Here is a 10,327-nt window from a genome sequence, read left to right as displayed (position 1 = left end):
TGATACATCAAATAACTGTAAAACCACTGAGGCTGGAACGGAACACCCCTCCATCCAATTACAGACCTGATCCAATGTCAGGGGAATTTCCCTAAGGCATGGCTCTAACACTTGGGTCACACAACGGGAGAAAACGGAGTCTAGAGTGGGACATCAGAAAGAATAACTGGGAGTGGGGTGCATCTGCGTAGATCCAGATTCCTGAACTAGGAAGCTCACTGACAAGGGCAAGGTCAAGACACTTGGAACACCAAGCCTACACATGGTGGGAATGAGGAGCTTCCATACAACTAACAGAGAAAAGGCCTTCCCTTAGAGGCCATTGTTGTCGCTATGTGTTGGCCACTCAGAATTACTCACAGTTGAGCATCCAGTGGGTTTTCAGAGGCTAGAAATTACACAGGAGAAGATTGGCTTACCTTTCTCTCAAAGAAACTTCTAGCCTTCTAACCTCCTAAGTGTTAAAAGAATACGTTCCTGTTGTTTAAAACCATCCATTTGTGGTGTCTGTAATAGCAGCACCAGTTAGTGAGGACATACTTAGTCTGGAATCTTCATCCTGCTTAGCATTATGAGGTCATCACTAGCATCACAGATGCTCAGCACAGGAAGCAGTCCCAAGGTTCTCTTTAATGGCCTTGGCTTTGAGAGCACCCTGGGCACTGAGTAAGGTCTTGGAAACTCCTGCTCATTTGAAATCTGAGGATGAGCTGAGCTGGCGTCTCTGAAGGCCAGATTCTGCCAACCAGAGCCAGACTGGAGTTGGGAGCAGTCCACACATGAGAAGGCGTTGGGATGGAGAACCTGATCTTGCAGGGACAGCTGCTGCTCTCCTCACCCATTTACCCACATTTTGAACGGGACGTGGACCCTCAATGCGGGAAGAGTGTCTGTCTTGGGAGACCCCTCCCCCGCCATTCTCAGGCACACGCCGTTACCACGGACCTCGGCAGCTGCCACCCACGCTGGCAAACTCAGGCACAGTACCTACCTGGCTTTATACAAGCGGAACACCTCACTCTTCAGACAGAAATCCGTGTCATAGGCACACGTCTCCATGGCAACCTTTCACCAGAAAAGGAGGACTTTTGTAAATAGACATTTTGCAAAACCCCTTGTTTTGATTAAAATTCTTGGCCTTTTGACAATAGCTCGCTTTGTTTCCCACTCCCTCTCTTCATTTGTTGGGTGCCCTCGAGTTGTTTCTGACCCTTAGTGACCCCAAGTGTAATGGAAGGAAGCGCTGGCCAGCCCTGTCGGTCCCACAATGGCTACCACTTCGGAGCTCACTGCTGTGGCCATGAGGTCAGTCTGTCTCTGTCTCGTTGAGAGTCTGTTTTTCACTAACCCTCCATGTTACCAAGTCCTTCTCCAGGGACCAACCCCTCCTGAAAACATGTCCAAAGTACTTGAGACAAAGTCTGCCCATCCTTGCCTCTGAGGCACACTCTGCTGTACTTCTTCCAATAGTGATTTGTTTGTTTTTCAGGCAGCCCTTGGTCTATTCAGTATTCTTCATCAACCCCATGAAGACTGCAGGCTTGGAACAGTTCTGTTGTGTCCTACAGGCCCATTGTCAGTCAGATTAACTCCAGGACAGTGAGGTTTGTTGTGGGAATTCATATAGCTCGGTGGTAGGCGTGGCTGTTAACCAAAAGGCTAGCCCATTTTATTTGCCTCCACTGGGTCCTCCTTCACCCTTGTGTCTCTCACTGTGGGAGGGGTAGCTGGGGGTTTTGTTCAGGGGATTCAGAGGTTAGAATTTATGTCTTCACAATATTATAACCAGGAGTGAACTCAGAACGTTTTCTTTGTAACTCATGAGCAAAGAGTGCCTTGCCCGGAAGTCAGATAAGCGTTCCTGTAATGTGGAACAGAGCAGAAGTGTGCTGTATCACACTCAGGAACAAGAAAGTGAATCCACTCAAATCCACTGCCATCCGGTGGCTCCAAAGGGGACCCTCCACTTCCAGTGACTTTTTCACGGTGGGCACAGTAGTACCGAGTCCCATCTCTTGCCCTCCTTCCTCCACTTTTATTTCATCTGAGGTAAAAGGTGTCATAGAGCAGAGCTTAGGGAAACTCTTCTTGGGGTCATGGCAGGTCTGTGGGATAAAATAGAAATCCCTATAGGGTTTCCATATCTGTACATCTTTATGGGAGCATCTTGTTTTTATAAAAATTTTATCATTGGCTTTCTCTGATTTATCTGTGTAAAATATTCCTGAACATTTTATACTCAACCCAGAGAAGCTAACTTGTTTGTCAGAATCTGTATCAGTTTTATTAGTGAAGTTTGAAATACAATGATCATTTATTTAGTATCTCCCTGTTTTCTTTTTTCCTGTTCTTATATTTTTACTTCTTAGTCGTATTTTTTCATTCATGGGAGTATCTCATTCTCCCTTAGAGTGTCTGGTGGGTTCAAACCATCGACTTTTTGTTTGTCCATTATTTAATCCACGACACCAGCAGGGTTCCTAACAAGGAAGCTTGTTGTTCCTGTTAGGTTCAGTTCAGTGGGCTCTGATTCATAGCAACTTCCCTTGCACCATTCTCACAGACCATTGTTGCAGTCCCCGTGCCAAGCCACCCTGCTCAGGGCTCTCTCCTCTCTTTCTTTGGCCCTCCACCTTTCCCAGCATGATGCCTTTTTCCAAGGACTGACCCCTCCTGACAATACACCCAAAGTCTGTGGGAGTCGGAGTTTCACCATCCTTGCCTCCAGGGAGCACCTGCATGTCTTTTAACACAGATTTATTTGTTCTCCTGGCAGTCCACAGGACATGCAATACTCTTTGCCAACATTACAATATAAAGGTATCAATACTTCATCAATCAACAAGGAAAATCTGATGGGCATACTACACACTGACTGTTAGATAATTTCTTTTCTTATCTGGGAATTAAGTGGAAGCTTTGAAATAGGTTAAACTATGCAGGCAAGTCCTGATTGCCTGCCTAATTGAGGCTTCCAGAAGTCAGCTGGATTTCAGCTCTCGGATGGGAAAGCATTTACAAGGAGAAATTCCAGCTTCAGAGACTAAGGAGAGGTTGTTATAAGGAAAGGGCAGGATTGCACCTTTGCTTTCCCAGGGTAATCCAGGTGATGGTCACATCCTAGTAGCACTGACCAGTCACCCCAAAGCTGGCTGCCTTCTTCCTGTGTTTACAAGGGACCCTCATTGTTTACTGCTGTCTTAAAGCAAGCAAATGAATTTAGTAACAGTGAGCTCTTAACTACAAACAAATGAAGCAGGAAACAAAACAGTAAGTGCATCAGCTTAGAAATTGGCAAAGTTAAAAGAATCTTTAATTGGCAAACTTAAAAAGCCAGAACAAACAGGTGTCTCCTGAAGGAAGTACAACCAGGGCTCTCCTCAGAGGCAAGAAAAGTGAAACATCATCTCATAGATTTTGCTTGTGCTGCAAGAAGGGATCAGTCCTTGGGAAAAGATGGCTTACTGGGGAGAGTGGAGAGTCAGAGAAAGAGAGAAAGATCCTCAACAAGACAGACTGACACAGTGACTCTAATAACAGGACAAATCATGAGGATGGCGCAGGATAGGACAAGGTTCAGATCTGTTGTTTATAGAGTCACTGTGAGCACCTAACAACAACCACAGAACCTTCTAGCCCAACCTACTAATCTTTTACTATTAACTCATTATTATACTCAGCAGCTACCCTAGTGGCACAGTGGTGAAGTGACTCACTGCTAATTTGAAAAATTAACAGTTTAGTCACCAGCCATTCCTCTGGAGGAAGATGTGGCAGCCTGCTTCTGAGTTAAGATAACAGCTTTTGCAATTTTGTGGGGCAAATCTACTCTGTCCTGTTGGGTGGCTAGGACTCATAACAGACTCAGGAGCAGTGGGTTAAACCTTGGTTCCCTAGGATTGCTATAACAGAGATACCATAAGTGGACGGCTTTCACAGACATAAATCTTTTCTCTTACAGTTTGTTGTTGTTGTTAAGTATGATCAAGTTACCTACAACTCCTAATGACCCTATGGACAATGGATCTGTGCTATCTCACCATCTCTAACCCGCTAGAGCCCACTGTTAGAGTTACTGTGTTAATCCATCTCATTGAAGGTCTTCCTCTCCTTCACTGACCTTCCACTTTTCCAAGCATGATGTCCTTTTCCAAGGACCGAGCTTTCCTAACAACATGCAAAGTATGTCAGGTGAGTTTCACCATCTTGCCTTCTAGGAGCACCCTGGCTGCACTTTTTCCAAGACATGCTTGTTCATCCTTTTGGCAGTCCATAGGATATTCTGCACTCCTCTTCAACACCACAACTCAAAGGTATGGATTCTTCTTCCATCATCTTAGTCATTGTCTAGCTTTTAGATGAATAGTAAGTAACTGAAAAGATAGTGGTTTGGATTAGGTGCACCTTAGTCTTCAAACTGACATCGTGGCTTTCAGCACTTTGGAGAGGTCCTTGACAGCAGATTACCCCAATACAATATGTCCCTTGATTTTCTAGCTGTTGGTGCCAAGGGTGTGGGCTGTGGACTCAAGCAAGATAAAGTCGTTGACAATTTCTATTTTTTTCTCCATATATTATGATATTGTCTATTGGCCTAGTGATGAGGATTTTTGTTTTCTTGATATTGAAGGCTGTAGTCTTTGATTCCCTGCAGCAAGATTTTCAAGTCCTTGTCACTTTCAGCAAGCACGGTTGTGTCATCTACATAAGGCAGGCTGTTGATGAGTCTTCCTCCTTTCCTGACGTTCCAGTTTAGGAAACTAGAAGTCTAAATTTAGAGTTCTGGGAGAAGACGTTGCATGTCTGTCAGTTCTGGAGGTAGGTCCATGCTTCCTTCAGCACCGATAGGCTCAGTGCTCCCTGGAGATCTTGTGGTAAGAAACTGTACTGCAATCCTAAAAGCAGGTTCAAATCTACCAGCTCCTGTTGGGGAGAAGGAGGGCAATTTCCTCCTGTATGCTAGATTGCCTCTGGAAAACCACTGGAGGGTCAGCTATGGATCTTGATGTCTCACAACAACAACAACAACAACAACAACAACCAGTGTCAAAGACCTTCCTGGTGTAGGGACCTGGGTCCAAAGCGCTTCACTCCACTCCTGGAGATTTCTTTAAGGCGGTATTGAGGTCCCATCTCTCAGCTTGTCTTTCTCCCCTTTCGTGTCTTGTGAGATTTAAGAGGCAAGGCACAGTTTAGGGAATCTCCCTGTGGGATCAGGGCTATGATAGGATTATAAAGTGTTGTATTCTAGCCTTCTCTTTTTACAGCTATTTGAGATATCAGGTCATAAAGAAACACCATATAATCATGGGGACATGAAATCACCTTTGGTGTCATTAGGTGCCATCAAGTTGAATCTGATTCACCTCAAGCGCAAGAGGTGGAAACCTTACCCAATCCTGTGCCATCCCCATGCCATCCACTGTCCCTGAGTCCATGGCCACAGTCACTGTGTCTGTCCATCTCATTGAGGATCTTCCTCCTCTTGCCTAAGAGCTCATATTTTCCAGAATATGTCAGCTACAGCACAGTTATTATAAAAAAGTTGTTCCTTTAAACCTTGTTCCAAAGCTATCCCAAGAATCCATCTTTAAACAATGCCCTAGCTTAACCAATTAAGGTTATCTGAACTGGTGGCTTAGTGGTAAGAATTGTGCTGCCAATCCAAAAGTACACGGTTCAAATCCGTCAGCTCCTCTGCAGGAAATAGATGAGTGATCTCTTTTTGTGCAATTTACTCCTCTGAAAACCCACTGGAGGGTCAGTTGTGAGTAGTTTCTAGCTCAACAGTATGTAACAGCAATAGCCCTGAGCATTAGATAGATTTAGACTCAGGGTGACTCTGTCGACAGGGTTGGGCTGCCCCACAGGGTTTCTGAAGCTGTGAACTTTAAGGGCATCGATCTCCTAGTATTTCTTCATGTGCAGGAACCAACCTTCTCATTCACAGCCAAGTACTTAACCATCTCATCAAATCCAAACCCCCAAACCAAATCCGCAGCTATCAAATCTACTTTACATTAAGTGAGGCTCTAGGACTGAGTAGAATTGGCCTGTAGGATTCCCAAGGTTGTCATCTTTATGGAAGCTGAATGTCTGATCTGAGGACCGCTGGTGGATTCAAATCACCACTCATTCTATTAGCTTCAATGCCGTGCCACCAGGGTTCCTCTCTTGAGCACTGCACCCTTCTCAAGAATTGAGCATATGAGGCTGAAAGGACAGTTGTTGTAGTTATGTGCCATCAAGTCACCTGAGACCCATAGTGACCCAATGTACAGCAGCTCTGAAGCCTGCCCTGTCCTAAGCCAGTCTCACTGACTCCAACACACCAACCCACAGTGCCCAGTTACTGTATCAATCCATCTCATCTGCGGTCTTCCTCTCCTGCATTGTCCCTCCACCCTTCTGAGTGTGATGTCCTTCTCCAAGGACTGGTCTCTCTTGGCTATATGCCCACAGTATGTGAGATGGAGCTTCAAAATCCTAGCCTCCAAGGAGAAACTGGTTTCACCCTCTTCAATACAGATCTATTTGTTTCCTTGGAAGTCCATGGTATGTTCAAGACTCTTCTCTAGCACAACAATTTGAAGGCATCGATTCTTCTTCTGTCATCCTTAATCATTATCCAGCTCTCTGAAGCATAGCAAGTAATTGCGAAGACCATGGCTTGGATAAGGCACACCTCTCTACACTGACATCGTTGCTGTTCATTACTCTGGAGAGGTCCCTGACAGCAGATTTTTCCACTGCAATTCGCCTTTTGATTTCCTGACTGCTGGTGCTAAGAGCATAGATGGAGGACGGTGAGGCACAGAGTGTCAGCTAACAATGTGGAGACAATACGGCCAGGGATCGAAGAGGGAATCACTGCGTGAGGTCTTGAAGCATCATCCTTGAACGGTAGTTTGAATCTTAGTTGAACAGGTATATAGATTGTTATGCATATTTTCATCTAAAAGAAAGAAGAAAAAAACCCTAAAACAATTTTTTTTTTTAAAGTTGTTCCTTAGAAGGGCTGGTGGAGAATTGAACAGTCTCTTGCCACGTGGTAGATTCTGACCCACAGTCCCCCTCAGGACAAAGTGGACAGTGCACAGGGTTTCCAAGACTGTGCCCTCTGTGGAAGCAGCCTGCCTCATCTTTAACTCATGGACCATCTGGTGGGTTCGAACCACCAGACTATTGGTCAGCAGCCTTATCCACAGCAATACCAGAAAAGGCCAAAACCACCCATACAGCCAGAGCCATGGGGTCATTCCAGCTCCTGACTCTCTGTCTGGGTTTGGCAACTGTAACTCTCTAAGAAGCAGACTGCCTGCCTTGGCTTTGCCCTGGAATGATGAGTGGATGCGAACGGCACCAACTTTTCACTTTGCAGCCCACACTCAAGGTGCTCTGCCTCCAGAGCTGCTTGGCCATGGGAGGCACTCAGTAAAAACGAATGAAGCCTGGTGTGATTCTCAGTGAGTCTCTTGCCCTTCCAGTGCACTTGGGGTCTGAGCCAAATATGCAGCAGTCCTGGTTTCTCTCTAGGGACAAAGCCTGTGACCCAGCTGGTTGGTATCCTGGCTGCTGCCCAGACCTTCTGGAAAGATCCCGAGGTAGACTCCTCCAGATGTGGCCACACCAGCCCTTCCCGGGGGACTTGGAGGCTGTCATTTTTGTCCTGTCTGTCTGAGATCTCACACTGTGGACTTCCTCACATTCACCAAAAATACTACTACTTGTCTCGAAATAGCATCTGATGCTCTCACCAGCTCTTTTCTTCCCTTTTCCCCCTTCTTCTGTTCTCCCTCCCCCTCCCTCCTCTGGTCTACAAACCCACAGCTTCACAAACTGTTGGAGCTGGAGACGTCCCAGGGTGTCCCGGAGGCCATGCCTCGAGAGAGTGGATAAAGTGCTGAGCAAGCCCACTGCCCTCGAGCTGACCCTGTGGACAAAGCAGAAGTGCCCCAGGGCTCCTGGTCACCTCCCACTTTTTGTTGTTGTTGTTGTGTACTATTGAGTTGGAACCAACCCACAGTTGACCCTCCAGTGGGTTTTCAAAGGCAGTTATTCCTAAGGGAGGAGATAGCCCATCTTTCTCCAGAGGAGCAGCTGGTGAATTTGAACCATGAGCCTTCAGGATTTCAGTATCTTGACCCTTTCCTTCACTGCCCAGACTCCCCCCCCCATTGTCACTTCTATCATGTTTATTTCTATTCAGTGACCCCCACAGCACTTGAGTGCTTAACTACTGTGCCACCAGGGCTTCCTGTTTAGGAATTCAAACAAACTCAAGCCCACAGCCTTCAAGTCAATTCCAACTCACAGTGACCCTGTAGGGTGGAGTAGAACTGCCCCACCGGGATTCCAAGGCTGCCTTCTTTATAGCATGTAACACTTTAGGCCATTAACTGAAGGTCAGCCGTTCAAATCCACCTCAGGAGAAATCTCCTCTGTAGAAAGATGAGCAGTCTCATCCCATAAAGATTTGCAGCCTTGGAAATGGCATGCTGTGGTTTTTTCTTTTGATCTTTATGGAAGGGAAGTGCCTCTTCTATCTCCCTTAGAGCGACAGATGGGTTCAAACTTCCAACCTTCTGGCTAGTGGTTGACTCTGTAAGCACCAGGCCTCCAGGGTCCTTTTGATTTGGTCTTTCAGATTTCTTACCTAACAGACTCCAGTCAATGGGGTGGAAGGCAGCTGTATCACCCACGCTGATGCACAGACTTGACACAGCCAGATTTTTGCAGCTATTTTTATTGTCACAGCTTTTCTGAGCTCCAGCGTTTTCCCTGAGTTAGTCACAACACTGGGTAATACAGTTGTGAATCCCTGTGCCCCCTTCAGAGCTGAGCCGGGGCCACAGAGTGGAGGAGATGTCACCCCTCAGCTGTGTGGAGTCCTGGGCTCGCCTGGAAGGCACAATTGCTGGAGACAGGAAGCCCATGGCCGCTTACACACAGTGGAAACACCACCTCACAATGCTTCTGGATGAGCTTGAGTCCACCCTCCTTCTCACCAAACACTGTCGCTCTGTGAGTTAGAAGAGAGAGATAAAAGGGCGAGGAGAGTGGAGATCCAAGAGCAATGAAGCCACCCCCAGCACCACCTGCAATCCCAAATGCTACGGGCGGGGCCTGTGCTGTTGAGGTTGTACCATCAAGTCGAGTATGACTCATAGCGACCCTGTGAACAGCCAGCCTGACTCCTACCCTATCCTATGACATCTGCGTCAGCTCTGACACTCCAGAGGCCATTGCTGAAGGCTTCATGTCAATCCATCTCATTGGGGGTTTTCTTCTCCTTTGCAGACCCTCCATCTTCCCAGCCATGATGTCTCTAGCCTCACCTAGCTACATGTCCAGAGTATGAAAGACAAAGCTTAGCCATTCTTACTTCCAAGCACTTTTTCTAAGATGTATCTGTTTCTTCTTTTGGCTGTCCATGGGATATTCAGCACTCTTCCCCAGCATCACAACTCAAAGGCATCATCCTTATTCATTGTCCAGCTCTCTGATGTACAGCAGGTGATTGAGAAGACCATCGCCTGAATCAGGTGCACCGTAGTCTTCAAGTGCAAATCTATTGCATGGTCATGTGACTCTTGAATGCTTTCCAAGCTGGAGGACTTGTCCCCCAACACTCTGTCAGTGTTCTCTTGTTATTTGCAAGGTTTTCATTGGCTGGATTTTGGAAGTTAGATCACCAGGCCTTTCTTCCTAGTGTGTCTTAAACCTGCTCAGCATCATAGTAACAACAAGAAAAATCAAACCTGTAGAACTAATTCCAACTTAATATAACCTTCCATTGCGTCTCCAAGGCTATGATAACTCTTTATAGGAGAGTGTCCCTCTTTCTTTCACGGGGACAGCTGGTGGATTCGAACACCTGACTTTTCAGTTAGCAGCCCAATCTGCAGACACTACTCTATCAGCCCACAAGCCTTCACTGACAGGTGGGTGGTGGCTGCATCTGAAGCTGTGTTTCTACCACTGAGCCGTCACTGCCCCCAATAGCTGCGTTTCTGTGGCTAAGTATAATTTCAGGTAGCAGAAGAAGCAATGACTTTTTAATTTTCCTTTCTCTAGAGTGGGGGCTCTGGTGACTTAGTGGGTAAAGAGTCACACTGCCAAACCAAAGGCAGGTAGTTAAAATCCATCATCTGCTGCAAAGGAACAAGATGGGCAGTCTCCTCCTATGTGATTTGAAGCCTCTGAAAACCCCCTGGAGGGTCAGCTATAATTGGTTTTCACTCAAGAGCAATAAGTGTGTTGTTGTTGTTGTTGTTGTTATGTGCTGTCGAGTCACTTGTGACTCATAGCGACCCTATGTACAACA

Source organism: Elephantulus edwardii, unplaced genomic scaffold, assembly GCF_000299155.1.
Source record: "Elephantulus edwardii isolate Elephantulus edwardi_28Jun2011 unplaced genomic scaffold, EleEdw1.0 scaffold00134, whole genome shotgun sequence".
Lineage (NCBI taxonomy): Eukaryota > Metazoa > Chordata > Mammalia > Macroscelidea > Macroscelididae > Elephantulus > Elephantulus edwardii.
The sequence above is the reverse complement of the archived record's forward strand: the minus strand, read 5'-3'. Positions refer to the sequence as shown.